Source organism: Microtus oregoni, unplaced genomic scaffold (assembly GCF_018167655.1).
Source record: "Microtus oregoni isolate MIOR12 unplaced genomic scaffold, Mior012 000079F_008, whole genome shotgun sequence".
In the NCBI taxonomy this organism is placed as follows: Eukaryota; Metazoa; Chordata; class Mammalia; order Rodentia; family Cricetidae; genus Microtus; species Microtus oregoni.
Window position 1 is genome coordinate 261,633 of NW_024544160.1, and position 23,075 is coordinate 284,707.

Below are 23,075 nucleotides of genomic sequence, written 5' to 3' on the forward strand. Positions count from 1 at the left end.
GAGAAGCAAGTTCTTTCCTTCTTATTTAAAATTTAATTTTTTTTCTCATATACTCAATTTTAATCATGGTTTATTCTTCTCCAACTCCTTCCATATTCTCCCTTCATCCCCAGGTTCTCATATATATATATATATATATATATATATATATATATATATGATATTAATGTGTGTATGAATGTATGTATATATATATACATACATATATATTCTCTCATTAGAAAAAAAGTGTAAAAATCATGAAGTAAAAAAAGCAAAATATGATAACACAAAATAATAGGGAAAATGAACTAATCAGGTTCTTGAACCATAGGAGTCAGTGTGTTTCTGACGCTTGTCTCCTTCTTAGGAATCTTTTTTTTTTCCTATTGGATTTCTTTGTCTAGCTTGTACGTGAAAGCTTTCACCTTGTCTTATTATAGCTTGTGTTGTTTTGATGTTGTCTCTTTGGGGGCTGCTCTTTTCTGAAGGAAAATGAACTGGGGAATGGAGGTGAAGTGGGAAAGAGCTTGAAGAAGTGGAGGGAGGGGAAATGGGGATCAGGATGTGTTGTATGAGAGAATAATATACTCTCAACAAAAAGAGCCAAAGGAAAAACACAATAAACACATGTAGATGCAGAGACACATGTATTTGCACACACATATCTATTAAAAACACAATCATGAATCAAAATATATAAACAAAATATCTGTAAAGAAAAAAATTCTTGAGAAAAACAATGTGAGAAAATCAAGCAAGCAAACAAACACCTTCAAGAAAATCATTATGATCATTTTGTGTTGGCTCTCTGGTGTTAGGCAAAGGACCTGATCTTGTTGTGGAATATTGGTTTAACTATGTAAAGACGTGTTGATGTTTTTCCTTGCCTACTTAAGACACCTGATTGATATAATATAAAGCTGAATGGCCAATAGCAAGGGAGAAGGTATAGGTGGAATTTCCAGGCAATGAGAGGAGGAATTTAGGCTAGAAGAAGAAGGAAAAGTAGACAACAAGGGCTAGTCATTCAGACATAGAGAAAGTAGGAAAGTAAGAGATAGAAAATAAAAAAAATAAAAGGGTAAAAAGCCCCAAGTCCCGAGACAAAATGTAGACGAATAGGTTAAATTAAGTTAAAAAAAAAAGTTAGTGGGACAAACGTAAGCTAAGACCAAGCACTCATAAGTCTCCGTGTCTTTATTTGGGAGCTGATTAGCAGCCCAAAGAAAATTCCAACTACATGATCTTAAGTGTGGTTTGTATGCAGAGCAAGCCTCTATTGGAGAAACTAATTTTTCCATTGTCAGCAATTATCAACTAGAGATAGGTTTTGCATTATTAACAAACATAAAATTATCCTCAACATACTGACAAAATAGACATTTTAATGAATTTATAAATGAGCTTCCCAACCTTAACTTTTAGTGAATAATTATTTCTTTAATTATCTTTCCTTTAATTTCCCCCTCCAATGATTTCTGATATCATTTCTAATATTTTTGACACATGCACACTTGATTGCCTTGGTCTATAATTCATCATTCTCCCTGCTTTTGCTAAAATAGTCTGTATGATCAACTTTCTGAAAGCACCTTTGGTAAGATAGTGCCCACCAGCTATTTAGTCCACTTTGAAAAAAATTGCAGCATTTTTTTTTTGTATTGTTACATTTGTGTTCCATCTTACAGCTAGGAAATTGACGCTATCTTTAATTAAGAAAAGGCAGAAGTGAATTCATCTTAAAACCAAAATCAGAAACCTTCAGTAAAAGCAAATGGCACCGAATCTGTTTAAAATGTCATGCAGTGAGAAAAATAATATGAAATACTTTTAAATAGTCATTTTATTAAACACATTTATTTTTTTCTGGTCCTCTTTGGTAGTGCATATGTGATAGGCTCTACACTTCATTGTGGGAAGAAAAGGGAAAAAGTTAGATGCAAATAATTTTTAAAGATATTCTTGCTTTTCAGAGTATTCAGCTTTCATATCATCAGGAAGAAGTTGAGTGGCTGGCTACCCTAAATCAAATCATATCACACATTGATAGTGGTGATATTTGTATAAGTTTGTTCTTTTGAACATTTAGATATTATATATAATTAAATTCTATTTTGCTGTATAAATTGCTAGTTAAACACATTAGTTGAGATTTCTATTGTTGTGACAAAATATTATGACCAAAACAAATTGGGAGAAAAGATTTTATTTGCTTAAACTTCCCCATTACTGCTAATTGGAGGAAGTCAAGATAGGGAATAAAATATGGCAGAAACCTCAAGGGAAGAACCAATGCAGAGGCCATGGAACATTGTCCCTTATTGACTTCCTCTTATAGAATCCAGGACAACCAGCCCAATGATGGCATCACCCACAATGGGCTGGATCCACCCAAACAAATCACTAGTTCAGAAAATGCCCTGTAGGATTGCCTGCAGCCAAATTTTACGAAGCCATTTTCACATTTTAGGTTCCCTCCTTTCAGATTGCTCTAGTTTGTGTAAACTTAACTAAAAACCAACCCGCCAAATGTCTCTAACAGGCTACTCAAAAATATTAATCATACTTATAAATATAAAGGAAAACACTGGAAATGTAGAGATTTAATGCCAAATCCATTATGAGCACTATGGGTTAGCACAGTTTTTATCTAATTTAAAGAAAGAACTTGCTGTTAAATCTGATGATTGCAGTTGGTGTGCAGCTTCCAGGTCCATCAATTTCAGTGATTACTTAAGCCTTTTCATTTAATGCCTTTGATTGATAAATGAAATAGTGGGGTTACTCCATCCTGAGTATTCAAACCCAGAGCAGATATGTCCTCACAGCCAATCATAGTTCCCAGCTCTTTTGTTTTCTGAGGCTTTGCCAGATCTCCATTATGAACTGAGTCGGTATGCCAGTTCTGCTTCCCTCCCCTTTTTTTTTTTCAGGAATTAACCAAGAGTAATGTTCCCATACGCATTATTATGCCTCTATATTTTCTTTCATATGGCAGAAGTTAACTTAAAGTAAAATGTTTATATAACTTATATCTAGGCCAAAGATTGTAAGGCACCTATAATTTCCTATATTTAGAATATAAAATTACATATTCAGTAGAGAAAATTTTTAAAGAAGTTCTATGTTACAGGTTTATAACCAGGGAAGCATTGTAGGGGATGTTTCAAGAACATGAAGTTATGGTATCTTAATTAGGGGTTTTATTGCCATGATAAAAGACCATGACTAAAAGTAATCTAAGGAGGAAATGGTTTATTTCATCTTCCATTATCCGGGGTGTCCAGGCATAAGATCCCGTCAGAAGCCTAGAGGAAGGAATTGATGCAGAAACATAGCTGCTTACTGGTTTTCTCTCCATGGCTTACTTAGTCTGCTTTCTTGCATCACCCCAGACCACCTGAGCAGGAGTGGTACTGTAAACAAGTTGCATATTTCATGTAAGGTGAATGTGGCAGACATGCCAACTTGCAACAAGAACACAGTTTTCCATAGAGGCATATAACTAAATCACAATAGCAAGGTGCAGTGAATAATCTGAAGCAAACTCACTCCTATGCACTTTACTTGAGAGGAATATAAAAACATAATACAAGAAAAATTCATACTTTTAAAGAAATTGATGTCACAAGACACTTGTCTTGTTTTATTGTAATTTTCTCACAAGCACTCAAAAATTTTCATGCAGTATTCCATTCTTAGACTGTGTCCTGAAAAATTCTGCTCTTCATCTTATTATTCATTCTCATATATAAAATTAGGGATTCAAAATATATTATCTAATAAATACTTTCTGTTCTAGTAATGTATATGTCAGGCATCTCTTATCAATATATGGTTGTGTCATTTCCAACACCTAAAACTTATTTATACTTACCAATGATTTATTGAGTTCTATAATTGTTTGAATAAGTCATAACTTCATTCTTTTACATAGTCCTTTCCTACATTATACCATGATACCTGCAATGGCAGCAGAAATACATCATAATTTTCTTGTTACTATATCATGCAATAGACGTGTAACTGTGATTTAAGGGTTGAAAAATATCAGTAAACAAACCTGTGTTGGTTATTACCTTCCTATAGTCTTACACCACATCCAATTCTTCAAAACTGAGAGAAGTAAAAGACATAGTTTAATTTTAAGAAACAAAAGAAAACAAAAATGCAACCAAGAAGGCAAAATTAAAGAAAGGTAGATTTGTGTCTTAAGACACACTGAAGAATATTTTCCAACAAGATAGTCTATATCCCTCGTCATCAGAGAAGCATCCCCCTCCTGTAGATGAGAACAAACACAGAGGCCCACAAGTAGACACATGTAGAGGGTGAGAGACCTTTTAATACTTGGTTCTTAATGGAGGTATTCAAGAAAACCCGCAGCACAAGACTCAGAGAACTCTGCAGAAGAGGAGGCAGACAGATAGTAAGAGCCAAATTGGATGGAGAATACCAAGGAAAAAGGGCCTTCTGAGTACTTCTGGACTGATTCCTATATGAACTCATAGAGACTGTGGCAGGTCTACATGGGTCAGGGCCAGATATATTCCCATTGCTGAGAGAGGTTTGATAGAAGCCCCATCACTAACCTAAAAACTATCTCCAATAGTTAACTGCTTACAAAGGTAAACTTTGCTTTCTCCAATAGATTCTCATTGGATACCACACTCAAGGGCAGGCCATCACCCAGCAGTAGACCCTCCCGGTCTATCTGTCTGTGTGTGGCTTTTCTTGGGTAATGAATAAAGAAACTGCTGTGGCCTGTTGATAGGGCAGAACTTAGGTAGGTGGGTAGTACTAGACTGAATGCTGAGAGAAACAAGGAAGAAGTCATAGAGATGCTATGGAGCCGCCACCAGAGTCAGACATGCTGAATCTTTGCTGGTAAACCATTGCCACATGGTGATGTACAGATTAAGAGAAATGGGTTAAATTAAGATGTAAGAGTTAGTCAGTAAAAAGCTAGAGCTAATGGGCCAAGCAGTGTTATAATTAATACAACTTCTGTGTGATTATTTTGAGTAAAAGGTAGCCGGGTGGCTGGAAACCAAAGAAGCGAGTCCACCTGCAACAAAATGGACAACATAAAATGACCTCAATAGCATCTTTGGAGGCTTTTGTTTGTCTCAGAATGATTCGTCTGGGCACTTTTCTCTGTTACATACATTTTGCTTATATATTACACTTTCTAATTTGGTTTTTACAGATTTTCTGTGTGTGCAAATGAGTATCATGCAGCATCTATTTGTGTTTTTGTGCTTTTTCTTTGGGTTTATTTTTCTCTTTTTTTTCTTTATCTTCTGGTTCATTTTTATTTTATTTTGTTATTTTTTAGAATACTGTATTCTAGTGAGACAGAAAGAAAGGATGTGAATATGGGTGGTTATGGAATCAAGAAGGAACTCAGTGGAGTTAGAGAAACAGAAGCTGTAATCTGAACATATTGTATAAAAATATATTTTCAAAAAAAGAATATGTTTTAGAAACCATGAGTAGAACAGAGAGAAAAAATGTGTATACAGCCAAGTGCCTTTAAAAATACTATGAAAGAGATGAAATGAGTACTATTAAATTTGATATGAAGCATTTATATATGAGGATATCCACAAAAATTAAAATAATTCATATATGATTAGTCAGTAAAATACTGCAATTAGATACATAGCTTATGTCTTTAGGTAAGACAAGCCTTTCTGTAGCTAAGTTTACTCATATATAAAAAATGGTAATGAAATATTATTCATAGAATTTTTATGATCACCAAGTAAATAAACATGAGTAGAGAATATTGCTTCATTCTCATCTTTGAGAATATCATTGTCTGATATATATATATATATATATATATATATATATATATATAGTTGTGGAAAATATAGATTTTTTATAATCTTCAATAAATGATAATCAGGTTCACAGACAGTCAAATGTACTCATACACACTTATATACCACATATAAAGAGAGTAAAAATGGGTCACAAGTGTCCTGGAGATATAAATGATACTGTAGATGATGTTATTTTTTGGCAAAAAAATTCAAGGTAAATAGCTTAAATGAATATTGTCCTTTGTAGTTTGGCACTCTAAGTCCAACGATTATGTCTCTTCCTATACAAAATCAAATAAAATCATATTTTAAAGCTTAAGTATAGAGAAATCATACAAAATGTTGCAAATAAAAATGACTTTTCATATCATACACTATAAGATCCCCACTTACAGGAAAAAATGTGTATTTAAATATAATGAAGGCACAGTTAGATTATATAGAAAATGTACTTCAAACACATGGGAGTATCAAGATCTTCTGAGATAAATAAATAAATAAATCTAGGAGATAATTCCTTCCTAATAGGAGAGCTGTCTTTGTGTCACTAATGTGCCTGAGTATCACTGAATAAAATTACTGGTTCCTCAATCTGGACATGGATGGAGCTCTTTATTGTGGCTCTCAATCAATGCCTTCACCATATACAGTGAATGCACATTTATGTAACATCTCCACAGTCAAATGCACATAACATATATACAGAGTCTTGCACTATTTTCCTTACAAAGGACCAACAACCTTTTAAATTATCAATTTCACAAAGTCTCAACGTGTCCTGTGCTAACTTCTTTGTCTATTGTCTCGTGAGTATTTTTTCAGATAATTTCTTCCTTTCTTTACCTCATTCACCTCAAAAAATATTCCTCAATTATTTGTATACAAACGAGTAGGAAGTGATATAAACTAGGAATGCATATTTGATTTTAAATGCCAGTTAAAGAAAATATATGTTTTTACCTGAACTGTATTAAAGTTGATGCTAAATTAGGCTTTCTTATCTCTAAACAGTTATCTATACAGTAATCACTGTCTCAATATACGTGAAACAGTAATAGTCTTTCCTATTGATTTTGCAATTATTCTAGAAATAAGTTTTATATCGCACAGAATTTTTAAGCTATGCTCTTAATAAGAACTTATATTTTTATGCCTTTGACTGTACAGTGTCAATGTCAATTGCAGAGATATATGTTATGTGCACTCAGAAAATCATTGATGGTAAGGCAAATGCAATATCAAGTACAAAGTTGAATATATAAGAGAGTGTGTAGAACAAAATAAAACAAAAAAAACCCTAAAATATAAACTCAAGTTGTCATTTAAAAACTTATTTTTTTTTATTCAAACCCAGTTTCAGAACCATGGTTGTCCCTTTTTGAGTTTATACAAACCAACTCTGTAGAAAAGGAAGATAAACTATAGACCTGAAATAAAGACATAGACATGAAAGGAAATAAGAACGAGTTGTTCCAGGGTCACTACTATGGGAGAGTAAAATTAGGGTTTGACTATCATGAAGGTTCAGGGAAAAGTCATTACTCAGAAATGCTATATAGAGACAAATCTGGTCATCAAATTCATTTATTTTTTTCTTCCATTTCCCCTGTAGAATATTATTTTCAAAGTATAAGTATTATTCTGTGGACTTTTATATTCAGACTCAGGATGAATTGACTAAAGAATATCCACTGAACATCTTTCGGCCACATTTCAGTAGCCTAGTTTGGAAAAAAAACATCCGATTTGAAATTAACATATATGTAAAGACATACATGTACATGCACATTGTTGTGAGTTCAGATTGGAACATAATTCTCCTTGGAAACAATTAAACTGAAAGTTCCCCAAAGTCCCATTATTTACATTATTTTTATCACTACCATCTAATAACTAGCCAAAATATGCATGTCATCTAATACATGCAATTATATTACATAATTATTTAGTATACATTTTTATGATTTTTATTTGATGTGGGAGTGATTTCTTATTAATAAAGAAACTGCATAGGCCCATTTGATAGGCCAACCCTTAGGTAGGTGGAGGAAACAGAACAGAATGCTGGGAGAAAGAAGCTGAATGAGAGAGTTGCCATGATTCTCCCACTCCAGACAGACGCAGGTTAAGATCATTCCTGGTAAGCCAGCTCGTGGGCTACACAGATTAATTAGAAATGGGTTAGATCAATATGTAAGAGCTAGCCAATAAGAAACTGAAACTAATGTGTCAGGCAGTGTTTAAAAGAATATAGTTTCCATGCAATTATTTCTGGTAAAGCTAGCCGTGCAGGTGACCGGGTGCAGGGGATGCAGCCCGCCGCTCATATATATATATATGTATATATATATATATATATACATATATATATACATATATATATATATACATATATATATGTATATATATATATGTATACTGTATAAGTACAGCCATGTTCTCTTTTCTCCTTTCCTTGATGTATACTAGCTCACAGATGTAGAATGTATTTTTTTCTATTCCTTTTCATTGCATAGATGCACAAATTTTCTGAAATTATAAACCAAAAAGAAGCTTCTCCCAATTTGTGGAATTTTTTTTACACCAGATGCTCAGACAGGGATGGGAGCAACAGAGTCACAACTAGTTACCTGGCAAGCATACACCAGAAACCAGCATCAGGGTGCAGATCTAGTTTAATGTGCATGTTCACTGCCATGTATGCATACATTACTCAATCAGTTAATGACCTATTTGAGTTAATTGGTACATGATTTCAATGACACATATGGAACTATTAAACTTACTGTGTTTCAGCTCCTGGTATGGCAGAAGACAGTATTTTAGTAACTGTCATCTTCTTTATACCAGCAGTGTTGGTGAGACAGTGACCTCCTAGGAAATGTGTGGTGAAAATTATTTTTCTTTTCTATGTATTACTTTTTCTTTCACCAGATTGTTTTTTCAAGACAGAATTTTTTGTGTAACACTGGCTGTGCTGGAACTTGCTTTGTAGACTGGGTTGGTCTCAAATTCACAGAAATTCCCTTGCCTCTCTGCCTCCCGAATGCTGGACAAAGGCACGTGGCACCATGCTTGGCCATCCTTAGATTTTTTTCCTTGTGTTTTTCCTTGGCATTGTAAAGTGTTCTATTTGTAGTCAATATGCCTTAAGACAAATGTTGACATATCAAATATCAACTCATTATATGCCCTGTATCACATAATCTGTTACCTAGACAATGTTCTTAATCTATGAATTTTTAGATTTTCTGTCCTCACTGAACTACACAATATATGTTCATAACTCCACAGATGTTTGAGATTGTTGATTTTCACAATGTATGATTTTTCATGTCATACCTCACAGGTTTGTTGGCATTAATAGACTTTTTAGCTCAGATAGGACTGGGAACTTGGTCTGAGAATTTTAGTTTGGATTATCCTACAATGAATTGTATTAGTATTCCCAGATCTAAAAGTGGAATGGGGTAGATAATTAACTAATCAACAAAGGGTCAAATGTCAAAATTTTTTAATAATTTGAAAATCAGTTTTGTATTTAAATACTGAAAAAGCTTGCCTCCTGATCAATGTGTTTCAGTTCCTCATATATTAAATAAGTTTTTGGTAAGGACTTTTAAATTCTTATATTCAAAAGATTTAAAGAATACAAGAAAAAAAGATACCACAGTTTGGTCTTGTATAAAAAGTCAAAATAAGTCTTTATTTTAGTAATATATAGTTTAATATAAGCCAAGGAAACAGCAAGTGTACTTTATATTACATTTGTTTCTCATATACTGTGTGTGTGTGTGTGTGTGTGTGTGTGTGTGTGTGTAGTGCTCAGCAATATGTGTGCTCACCTCAATTGAGCCCCTTAGAGAAGGCCAAGTAAATAAAGGACCTATGCAGCATTTCTGAGAAGTCAGAATATTTCCCTGCACAAATCCATGTGGAAAATGATCTCTACATATATGAGGGCCAAGTTAAAGGGACTCAGCCAGGATTCACAGTAAGAAAGTGTGTGGATATCACTGCCAGTATTTACACAGGGAATTTGACAAAAAAAAAAAAAAAAAAAAAAACAAGGCCAAGTAGAAGCAAGTCCTTCCTGTACTGGATTACTAGGCAAACCATGCAGAAAAGTACCAACTTATAAATGCTTGGAGAATTATAGACTACAAAAAGCATGGAAAAAGACAACAAATGCAAGATCCCTAACATTAAGGTTATGTGTTCACTTAGGAAGCAGCCAGTAAGAAAATAAAGTGTAAATATTCCAAAGACTGAACAATGTAGAAAGGGCCTTGAACTTTACACACTAAACAAATAAACCATGTGAAAATATCAAGTGAAGTGATTTCTACAATTCCTTTAAAAATCAATTATTTTTTCTGTATATTTTCTCCTATAAGTACATGAGAGCTTTCAAGCTTTAGATTCTTTTTTTTTAGAGAGAATGTCTGTAGAGGCCAGGAAACAAGAAAGAAGCCCACAATTTTATAGTTCTTAAACATAAGAGACAGGAAGGAGATGGATGAGATAGATGTGTATTGTCATTACAGAAATTTGAGAAAAAGTAAAGTGAAAGAGATGGTGACATAGATTCCAACACAGGAAGGAATAAGAGGTGTCCTTGAAGTTTTCACTTGGGAAACTATCTCCAAGTAGTCAAATGAAAGGTAGAACAATGAGAAAATGATATAATTTGAGTGTAGCAGCTTAAAGGTATGTTATTTTTCAACTGTTAGAAAAAGTTTGCCCTGAAGTCAGATGGAGATAAAGTCCAAAATATTTTTTTCAAAATATGATATTGTTGGTCATGAACTACTGACATTTTGAAAATTTTTATTAGACACACATATTCTGCCAACTAATTTACCTAATTCTTAACAACAAACCCTTTGTCATCAAAAGATATGTATGAGATTAATTTTCAATGACCCTTCTTAGCTGCATTTTATCTTAAAATGGTAGATGGATAGATGTCATGCAATGTTCACCTTTTTGTTTTAAGGGGAGGAGGGGGAGAAGGGTGGGAGGAGGGGGAGGGAAATGGGATGCTGGGAGGAGGTGGAAACTTGTTTTTTTTTCCTCCTTTTCTCAATAAAAAAAATGGAAAAAAAAAGACTAGGAAGTCATTTCATGATAAAGCTGTTTGACTTGCATTTGACCCTAATTATCCACACTCTATGGTTTTGAAAAGACCAGTAATGTCATTATGTCTCAACTGGCAATATGAAGACAGTGATATGATCTAACTTGCAAGATTACTGTGATGATGAGAGGTTATATAGAATATCCAGTTGAAAAATGAATAATTAATTCTTCTCAATGAAGATAATGATGATCATGAGAGGAGACTGATGAGAAACCATAAATTGCTTGTAAGTTGAGACTAAAGGGTTTAATCTGGATGTAATGGCCAACTAACCCTTTGTGATTTAAAATTATTCTGATGAATTTTTTTAAGTTTTAAAATCATTGTGATATTTTAAGTCAAGAAAAGAGCACCATAAGCAACAAATACAGAATCATAGAAAGGGAACCAGGGCCTGACTAATGTGTGCCCTGGATATTGCCACTTCATCAGTCCTTACATAATATAGAAGTTTCAGAAAGAGAAATGGGTTATGAAACTTTTATAATCAAGCAAATGTCAACAAGCTGTAATATATATATATATATATATATATATATATATATATATATATATTAGAAAAGAACACTGAGAATTTTGCAATGGATACATAAATTAATTTCTCTCATTTTATTTTAAAACCTACCATGAAAGAATATCTGGTTCTTCCTTCATCTGAAGGGGTAACACTTTGTTAGTAACCCAGTATTTTGATGATTATGATCAGACCTAATAAGTACTAACTAATCAATTAATCCAATAATTAGATGTCCTTATCCTTTATTGTTACAGGCAATATAGATCATATCAATGGGTGATCTAGGCTTTTGTTTTGAGCTTTTTTGTTTCTGTGACATGGCATGAGAGTTCCCATTTTCCTGTTCAAATATCTTTATGACAATATTCATTATTTCTCTTCAAGCCAACTAATTACAATTTATAAATGTTCCAATTTGGTTCCTACTAGAGTGTCATTTTTTTTACTGTAAGCCTAAACTCTATCTCCATCTGCTCTTTTACATATTAAGGTACATCAAAGAGGCATGAGGAACATTTTATTGTGAAAGTACATAACTATATAGAGTACATACGTAATTTAAATTATGAAATATTCAGAAGTTTAAGAGAAGTAGAACTTTTGAAATATTGGCAGACTCTCAACTGAAATCTGTATAAAGTACATTAATTTAAATTTATTGATATTACATATCTGTGTTGAAGCTCTTCTAAATTGAGACATAAAGTTTTAATAGAACCGTTCAAAGTTTCAACAGTTTTCATATTCTTCACTTCATTCCATTCTCCTTTCTATTATTTCCATCTACAAGATCCTTGGATTCTCCAACCACAGCCTGCTTCAAGGCTGAAGGGTCCAGAGAGCCAGCAGGATATATTCCTGCCACTGGGACTTTTTCTACCATCCTACCCTGCATGCAATCCTGCCTTTTTGTCTGTGAGGTCCTTAGAACCCTGCAAGAGACCCTGCCTGAAATGTCTCTCTCTCAGACAGTCCAGGGGATTGAATACAGACCCCCTCCAATTCCCTAAGGTTTTCTTAACAACCAGTGGGGTGAGTTCCCTGCTGCTGGTTTTCTTTACCCCATTTCACTTTGCCCCCAAACCAGCCTTTTCATCTGCAAGGTCCTGGATCCTCCAAAACAGCCTGGTTCAGGGATGAGGCATCCTAAGAGCCAAACGGGAGTGTTCCTGCCCCTTGGACTTCTTTCTGCCATCCCACCCTGCACCCAAGCCTGCTTTTTTGTCTGCAAGGTCCTTAGAACCCTGCAAGAAACATTGCCCCCAAGCTGAGGGGAACTGGAGTGGTCCTTGGTTACTCCAACACATCCTGCTTCAGATCCAAGGGGATCTGAGAGTCTGCTCCAGTGTTGATGGGACCAACACACAGTTAACCACAGCAAAGATTGGACCAAAACACCAAGACTCTACTGGCCTCATTTGAAGGGATAGATTGGCAGGCTCCAATGCAAGAATTCCTCCAACATCCTGAAAATCAGGAGAGTAACACCAGAATCGAGTGAACATGCAACAGGAAGACTCAAACATCCTAACCCAGAAAAAGTAGAATAAATCAACTTTAAATGTAACCTTATGAAAATGATGGAGACCCTTAAACAGAAAGTGAAAAACTCCCTTAAAGACATGGAAGAAAAGACAAACCAAAAGGAAATAGTTCAAGACTTGGAGAACAAAAGGGAGGTAATAAAAAATACGCCAAGTGATGGCTGGATATGGAAAATCTGGGTAAATGAACAGGAACTACATAGACAAGTATAACCAACAAAATACAAGAGATAGAAGAAAGAAACTCAGGCACTGAAGATTCTATTGAGGAAATAAACTCAGTCAAACAATAAATCCAACAAATTCTTAAAACATTCAGGAAATCTGGGACACCGTGAAAAGACCAAATCTAAGAATAATAGGGGTAGAAGAAGGAAAAGAACTCCAGCTCAAGGGCCTAGAAAATATATTCAACAAAATTATAGAAGAAAACTTTCCCAACCTAAAGAAGTATATCCCTAGGAAGGCACAAGAAGATACAGAACACCAAATGTACTGGATCAAAAAAGAAAAAAAAATCTCCAGGCATATAATAATTCAAACACAAAACATAAAGAAAAAAGAAAGAATTTAAAGAGCTACAAAGGGAAAAGGTCAAGTAACAAATAAAGGTAAACCTATCAGAATTACACCTGACTTCTATATGGAAACCATGAAAGCCAGAAGGTCTTGGATATATGTGCTGTAGACACTAAGAGACCATGGATGCCAGCCCAGACTACTATTCCCAGAAAAGCTTTCTTTCAGCATCTATTGACAAATAAGGGATTCCATGACAAAAGCAGATTTAAACAGTATGTAGCCACAAAGCCAACTTTATAGAAAGTACTAGAAGGCAAACCTCAACCCAATGAAGTCAACAACACCCACAAGAGCACAGACATCTGATAACCCTCCACCAGCACAACTCAAAGAAGGGAAACACACAAATACTACCACGAAAAATAACGGGAGTTAACAAACAATGGTCATTAATATTGCTTAACATCAATGGACTGAATTCACCTATTAAAAGGCACAGGTTAAGAGAATGGATACAAAAACTGGATAAAGCATTTTGCTGTTTACAAAACCACACCTCAACTTGAAAGACAGACACTACCTCAGAGTAAAGATTTGGGAAAACATTTTACAACCAAATGGACCTAAGAAACAAGTGGGTGTGGCTATACGAATATCTAACAAAATTCATATCAAACTAAAATCAATCAGAACAGTTGGAGGATTTTTCATATTCATAACAGGAACAACTCATCAAGATAAAGTCTTAATCCTGAATATCTATGCCCCTTATATAAAAGCACCCACGTATGTAAAAGAAACATTACTAAAACTCAAGGCAGCCATCAAACCGCACACACTAATAGTAGGAGACTTCAACCCTCCTCTCTCACCAATGGACAGGTCAATCAGAAAGAAACTAAACAGAGAAATAAGAGAACTAATGGATGGAATGAATCAAAAGGCTTAACAGACATGTATAGAACATTTCACCCAAATAGGAAAGAATATACCTTCTTCTTGGCACTTCATGGAACCTTCTTGAAAATTGATCACATACTCAGTAACAAAGCAAACATCCACAAATACAAAACAATGGAGTAACCACCTGTGTCTTATTGTATCACCATGAAGTAAAGTTAGAACTTAACAACAATACTACCCCAGAAAGCCTACATACTCATGAAAATTGAACAGTCAACTACAGAACCTCCCCTAGGACAAGGAAAAAGAAAGAAAGAAATTAAAGTCTTCCTTAAATTCCATGAAAATAAGGCAAAACATACCCAAACATATGGGACACTATGAAAGCAGTGCTAAAAGGAAAGGTCAAAGCACTAAGTCCCCACGTAAAGAAAATGGAGAAACCTCAGAGACTTAATAGCACACCTGAAAACTCTACAAAAAAGAAGTAGACTCACCCAGGAGGAGTAAAAGATTGGAAATAATCAATCTGAGGGCTAAAATCAACAAAATAGAAACACAGAAATCAATCCAAAGAATCAATGAAACAAAAAGCTGGTTCTTTGAGAAAATCAACAAGATTGACAAACTCCTAACCAAACTAATCAAAAGTCAGAGAGAGAACACTCAAATTAACAAGATTAGAAATGAAAAGGGGGATATAACCACAGACACTGAGGAAATTCAGAGAATCATTAGGTCTTACTACAAAAGTCTGTATGTCACAAAATTGGAAAATATAAAAAATGGACATTTTTAAGATAAATACCATATACTACAATTAAATCAAGACCAGGTGAACAATTTAAATAGACCTAAAAGTCACAAAGAAATAGAAACTATCATCAAAAACCTCCCAACGGAAAAAAAAAAAGCCCAAGGACAGATGGTTTTAGTGCAGAAGTCTACCTGAACTTTCGAGAAGAGCTAATACCTATACTCCTAAATGTCTTTCACAGCATAGAAACAGAAGAGTCATTGCCAAACTCTTTTTATGAAGCTACAGTTACCCTGATACCAAAACCACACAAAAACTCAACCAAGAAAGAGCATTACAGACCAATCTCACTCATGAACATCGATGCAAAAATTCTTAATAAAATACTGGCAAACCAAATCCAAGAACAGATCAAAAAACCCTCCATTATGAACAAGATGCCTTCATCCCAGAGATGTAAGTCTTGTTCAACATACAAAAATCCATCATATAAATAAACTGAAAGAAAAAAAAACACATATGATCATTTCATTAGATGCTGAAAAAGCATTTGAGAAAACTGAACACCCCATTATGATAAAGGTCTTGGAGATTTTAGGAATACAGGATGATATCTAAATATAATAAAAGCAATATACAGCAAGCCTACAGCTAACATCAAATTAAATGGAGAGAAACTCAAAGTGATTCCACTAAAATCAGGAACAAGACAAGGCTGTCTGCTTTTTCCATATCTCTTCAACATAGTTCTTGAAGTTTTAGCAATAGCAATAAGACAAAATAAGGAGATCAAGTGGATTCAAAATGGAAAGGAAGAATCAAACTTTTGTTATTACCAGATGATATGACAGTGTACATAAGTGGCCCACAAAACTCTACCAAAGAACTCCTACAGCTGATAAATACATTCAGTGATGTGGCAAAATAAAAGATCAACTCAAAAAATAAAATCAGTATCCCTCCTCTACACAAAGGATAAAGAAGCTGAGAGGGAAATCATAGAAAGATCTCCTCTCAAAATAGCGACAAATAGCATAAAGTATCTGGTGGCAACACTAACCAAGAAAGTGAAAGATCTATTTGACAAGAACTTTAAGTCTTTGAAGAAAGAAATTGAAGAGAATACCAGAAAACGGAAAGATCTCCTGTGCTCTTGGATTGGTAGGATCAACATAGTAAAAATGGCAGTCCTACCAAAGGCAATCTATAGATTCAATGCAATCCCCATATAAATCCCAACAAAATTCTTCACAGACCTTGAGAGAACAATAATCAAATTTATATGGAAAAAAATAGGATAGCCAAAACAATCCTATACAATAAAGGAACTTCTGGAGGCATTACCATCCCTGATATCAAACTCTATTACAGAGCTACAATAATTAAAACAGCTTGGTATTGACATAAAAGCAGAGACATTGACCAATGTGGAGGAGGGTCATCTGTCTATGTGTTACTTTCATTGGTTAATAAAGAAACCCTTTGATAGGACAGAAAATGAGGTAGGCAGAGTAAACAGAACAGGATGCTGGGTAGAAGGCAGTGAGGCAGCAGCCATGGAGGCAGATGCCATGGAGCCAGCTGCCAGGTCAGACATGCTGATTCTTTCCCAGTAAGCCACCACCTCGTAATGCTACACAGATTATTAGAAATGGGTTAATCAAGTTGTGAGAGTTAGCCAATAAGAGACTAGAACTAATGGGCCAAGCAGTGTTTAAATGAATACAATTTGTGTGCTGTTATTTTGGTTGTAAAGCTAACCCTGAGGGAGCCAGGTGCGACAAAAAGCAGGCTGCCCACAGCTTCTACTACATAGAAGAATGAAAGTAGATCAATATCTACCACCATGCACAAACCCCAAGTCCAAATGAACTAAAGACCTCAATATAAATCTAACCACACTGAATCTGAGAGTACAGAAACTTGTAAATAGACTTCAATACATAGTCACAGGAGACCCCTTCCTATCTAGAACCCAGTAGCACAGACAATAAGAACAACTATGAATAAATGGGACCTCCTGAAACTGAGAAGCTTCTGTAAAGCAAAGGACACAGTCATTAAGACAAGAAGTCACGCTATTGATGGGAGAAGATCTTCACCAGCCCCACATCAGACAAAGGTCTTTTCTCCAAAATATATAAAGAACTCAAGAAACTAGACATTAAAATTCTAAATAACCCAGTTAAAATATAGGGTATTGAACTGAACAGATAATTCTCAACAGAACTATTTCAAATGGCCAAAAGATACTTACGGGCATGTTCAACTCCCTTAGCTATCAGGGAAATGCAAATCAAAACAACTTTGAGATACCATCTTATACATGTCATAATGGCTAAAATCAAAAACACGAATGATAACTTATGCTGGAGAATGTTTGGAGTAAGGGGAACACTCATCCATTGCTGATGGGATTGCGAACTTGTGCAACGTCTTTGGAAATTAGTGTGCTGATTTTTCAGAAAATTTGGAGACAACCTACCTCAAGATGCAGCAATACCACTCTTGGGAATATACCCAAGAGATGCCCAGCCATACTATAAAAGCATTCATTCAACTATGTTCATAGCAGCATTAATTGTAATAGCCTGAACCTGGAACCTGGAAACAACCTATATACCCCTCAATAGAAAAATATATAAAAATAGTGTGGCACATCTACACATTAGAGTACTACTCAGTGGTAAAAAACAATGACATCGTGAATTTTACATGCAAATGGATAGAAATAAAAAAAACACTATCCTGAGTGAGATAACCCAGACCCAAAAATATGCATATGGTATGTACTCACTCATTAGTGAATTCTAGCCATAAACAGTAATTGTTGCTTGATACATGTTTTGTTATATGCAATTTTACTATGTTTAAGCTAAAGACTTTCTTTTTACTTAAACAGTAAAGAGGAAATGGTGTGGGAGGTTCTTCTGTTTATGTGTTGTATTTATTGGTTAATAAATAAAGAAGTGGCTTTGCCTATAGCATGCGACTAGGTCAGCAGAGTTGGAGGGACACCATAGAGCACCACCAGAGTCAGACATGCCAAAATTTTGCCAGTAAGCCTCTGCCACATGGCAATACACAGATTACTAGAAATGGGATAAATTAAGATGGAAGAGTTATGCAATAAGAAGCTAGAGCTAATGGGCTAAGTAGTAATTTAATTAATAAAGTTTTTATGTGATTATTTTGGGTGTAAGATAGCTAGGCACCTGGGAAGCACAAGTGGCCCTCTCCCTCTCCCCCTACACTAAACCTTAGGTGTTTGAATTCTGTTTTAAATGTATTAGTTGAGGAAGTACACTCAATGGTCAGTGAATTTCTGCATTTTAATCAAGTTGTATAAAGATGCATTTTATTTGTTTGTGCTGCAGAATATTACTATGATGGTGGAAAGGAATGTTAAAATTTCTTATGCTGCATGTTTAAAGATTAAAGGAAAGGTATTTAATTATGCAATGAGGTGTTGCTTTTATTTAATCTTGCCTGACTAAGGCATCTAATTAGTGTAATTTAGAGCTGAGGAGCCAAGAGATAGGCAGGAGAAATAATAGCTGGGGCTTGTGGGCAGAGAGAATAAACAGGAGAAACTTCAGGCTTGAGAGGAAGAATGTCATAGAAAGAGAAGTAAAAGCGAATGAGAGACATGCCCAGAGCTAGTTGCCAGGCAGTCATCAGTCAGAAGATATGAGAAACAGTGAAATTAAGATGTATAGAACTAAGGTAAAAAATTCCTAAGGTAGGTAAAGAGAATCAAATTAATTTAGTAAAGCTAGCCAGAAATGAGCTTAAGCTATGCTGAGTATTCATAGTAATAGTAAGTCTCATGTCATGATTTAGGAGCTGATTTGTGGCCCCAAAGGGAAAGCCCGGTACAGATCTGATGTGGTTTTTTGAAATGATCTCTTTCTTCTAAAAAGGAAGCTTATTTATGGAGGTGGGTGAGAGATACACTTCTCTATGGGCCAAAGAATGAGTTTTTTTAGAATTTAGTTGAAATTATAGAGGCTTAGAAACATGGGGAAAGTAGGTTCTCTTCTAGATTCCACAGCCTCATCAACTCTGGGTATTTGGATAACTCTATAATCCCAGTCAAGAAGTCCCTTCTATTGAGTGGGTCTTAAATCCAATCAGTTGACTTTTGGTTATCCCCAGGGGATAGCCTTCAGGAATATTGTATAATAATCCTTTTTCCTGTAGTCTATAGGTGGTGGTGAAGCAATATAGGATTATTCATGGTTTTCATCCTTGGTAACTTTCATGGCTCCTTATAATTATATAAGAGATTGTCCTCAGAGGGGATTCCAGGTCAGAATTAGATTGATTTCTGTATGTCCTGTATATGAAGCATGTGATATCTTTAACAACAGGGTTTTTCTTTTTCTGGAAGATATCTAGGGCCATGGCAATAGCCTATGTTTTGGAGATCTCTTAGAATTCAGTGGTGAATAATTTAAAAGGGAATTTCCTAAGCCTAGCATTTTATTTTTTGTTAAATGATATATGATTTATTGATAGAAGTATTGTCACCCCTAGTGGTATAACTTAAAATATAATCAAATATAAACATAAAACAATAGTTTCCTATGGCTTTTTAAAATATTCATATTTGAACCTGATTCTTTCTTCACGCTCTGTAATATCATCATTCCCCCATCCCCAGATAAGTCTCTATCACCTGCTTTCTTCTACTTCCCTCATTTGAAGAACTATTTTTATTTCTATGGCTCCTGTCACCACTATACACCATGGTCCCTTTTTACTATCCTAGTATATGTAGCTATTCCATGTTATAGAGTAACATCTGTAGGAGCAAGGAACCACAAATAGGAGAGACCATGAGAAACTTTATTTTTATGTTTTCGTTTCTTTTCTTTTTATTAAAAAATTCCACCTCTTTCCCTCTTCCTATTTCCCCCCTCCCCCACTCCTTCTTCCCTCCCTCTCCAGTCCAAAGACCAGTCAGGGTTCTGTGCCCTGTGGAAGTCCAAGTCCTCCCTCCTCCATCCAGGTCTAGTAAGGTGAGCATCCAAAGAGACTAGGCTGCCACAAAGCCAGTCCATGCAGTAGAATCAAAATATAGTGCCATTGTCCTTGGCTTCTCAGTCAGCCCTCATTGTCGGCCATGTTCAGAGACAGTCCGGTTTGATCACATGCTCCATCAGTCCCAGTCCAGCTGGCCTTGGTGAGCTCCCATTAGATTAGCCCCACCATCTCAGTGGATGGGTGCCCCCCTCGCGGTCCTGACTTCCTTGCTCATGTTCTCCCTTCTTCTGCTCATGTGGACCTTGGGAGCTCGGTCCAATGCTCCAATGTGGGTCTCTGTCTCTATCTCGATCCATCGCCAGATGAAGGTTTTAAGGGGATATGCAAGATATTCATAACTGTGGCTATAGGATAGGGCCAGTTCAGGCACCCACTCCTCAGCTGCCCAAGGAACAAGCTTGGGACATCTCCATGGACACCTGGGAACCCCTCTAGAGTCCAGTCTCTTGCTAACCCTAAAATGGCTCCCTTAATTAAGATATCTACTTCCCTGCTCCCATATTCACCCTTCCTCCATCCCAACCACCCCATTCCCCCAAGCTCTCCCCAATCCTCCCCTTGTCCCTTCTCTCTCCCCCTCTCCCCTTACTCCCACCCCACACCCACCTCCAAGTTCCCAATTTTTGCCTGGCAATCTTGTCTCCTTCCAATATCCAGGAGGATAACTGTATGTTTTTCCTTGGGTTCACCTTCTTATTTCACTTCTCTAGGATTCTGAATTATAGGCAAGATGTCCAATAGAAAACCCGGATATTAACCCACACACCTATGAACACCTGATTTTTGACAAAGGAGGTAAAAGTATACAATGAAAGAAAGAAAGCATCTTCAAAAAATGGTGCTGGCATAACTGGATGTCAACCTGTAGAAGAATGAAAACAGATCCATATCTATCACCATGCACAAAACTCAAGTTCAAATGGACCAAAGACCTCAATATCAATCTGAACACACTGAACCTGATAGAATAGAAAGTGGGAAGTAGTCTACAACACATGGGCACAGGAGATCACTTCCTACTTATAACCCCAGTAGTACAGACAACAAGAGCAACATTGAATAAATGGGACCTCCTAAAACTGAGAAACTTCTTTAAAGCAAAGGACACTGTCACAAAGACAAAAAGGCAACCTACTTATTGGGAGAAGATCTTCACCAACCCCGCATCAGACAAAGGTCTGATCTCCAAAATATACAAAGAACTCAAGAAACTAGACCTTATAATGCTAATTAACCCAATTAAAAATGATGTTTTCATGTTTTCTATATCTATCATATGTACCTACTTACTTCATTGAAGATGAAGAAATGTGGAGGGATAAACAAAAAAATGATGATGGAAAACTCATAGGAAATTGTATGATCTTTTTCTTTTAGAATTTGGCTGCTTTTAAATGTAAAATTTCAAAGCATTCTCTTGTGTTTCTCTATTTCTCTGGGTCTATAATAACTTTCACTCATTTAAATTATAATTTTATTAATTTCTTCATTCTCTTCTTTTTTGTTTTTGCCAGTTTGGATAAGTATTTAAAATCTCATTTATTTGTTCAAAGATCTAACTTGTTTCTTATAAGTTTTATATATTTTCATTGCAACCTCAATTAAAATTTGCCATAATTTTTACTATTACCTCACTGTCTACCACTTTTATACAGTAATGTAGCACACATATTGGTCAACTAAATGGTATTAAATAGGCTTATTTATATATGTTAACTATGTATACAATAGGCAAAATTGCAAAGAATACAATTTGATATGTTTTGATATAAATAAATTCTCCATTAAATTACCATAGCTATGATGATAGAGAACACAATATCTCATGCATTTTCTCATATACTTAAATTATTATTGTGGTTAAGAGAACACAGGATCAGAGGACAACTTTGTGGAATCAGTTTTCTACTTTCACATTTTCATTTGTTTTGGAGATAAAACTCAGTTTATAAAGTTTTATAGCATTTAACTTTAACTGCACAATCTTGGTAGTTCGAAGATGTAGCCAGACTGGATACAAACACATGAGCAGCCTGTCTCCTCTGCTTTTGCATATTGGATCAGTATCTGCTAATTTAACTATCTTTTATATATTGATACATTATCACTTCTACCCATCACCTACATTTCCAGAAAAATGTAACCTGAATTTCATCTATTATTATGAAGTAATTCGCATTTGATAAATATATATGGTTATATATATATGAATATATAAAATATACTGTCCTCTTTAAACTTAAGTACAGTCTTATAAGATTCATCTGTATTTTGTCATGTTCCAACAATCACTTCTTATTTTGTTATTCTTTAATAATATTATTTAATAGGAAAATTTCACAATAATTTTCTAATTTACTTTTTATTGCCCATCATATGAGTGTTTTTTGGATTGACACATAAATAGATAAGGTAGCTATGGACTTTTTTCTTTAAGACTTTGTATGAGCATATGCCTATATTTTTCTTATGTAAATAACTAATTGAATTTCTTTGCCAAATACATAATTTTATTCTTTTTGTCATTTTAATACATTTTAAATTAATATATTTTGTTTTAGAACAATTTTTTATTTACAAAATATTAAAGAGAATGTATTTATACATTTTAATGTTCTCATATACTGCATCCTCCTATCCATTTTATTTTATTATTGACTTACTGTAATGATATAGCATAGCTTTAAAAGAATAAATCAATATTCATATGCTTTTTAGAAATTATAAACCAAAGTTATTATAACATTTTATATTTTGTTTTAAAGTTGTGTGTGTGTCTGCATTTTATAAATGCAGAGACAATGAGATGACTCAGAAGATAATGATA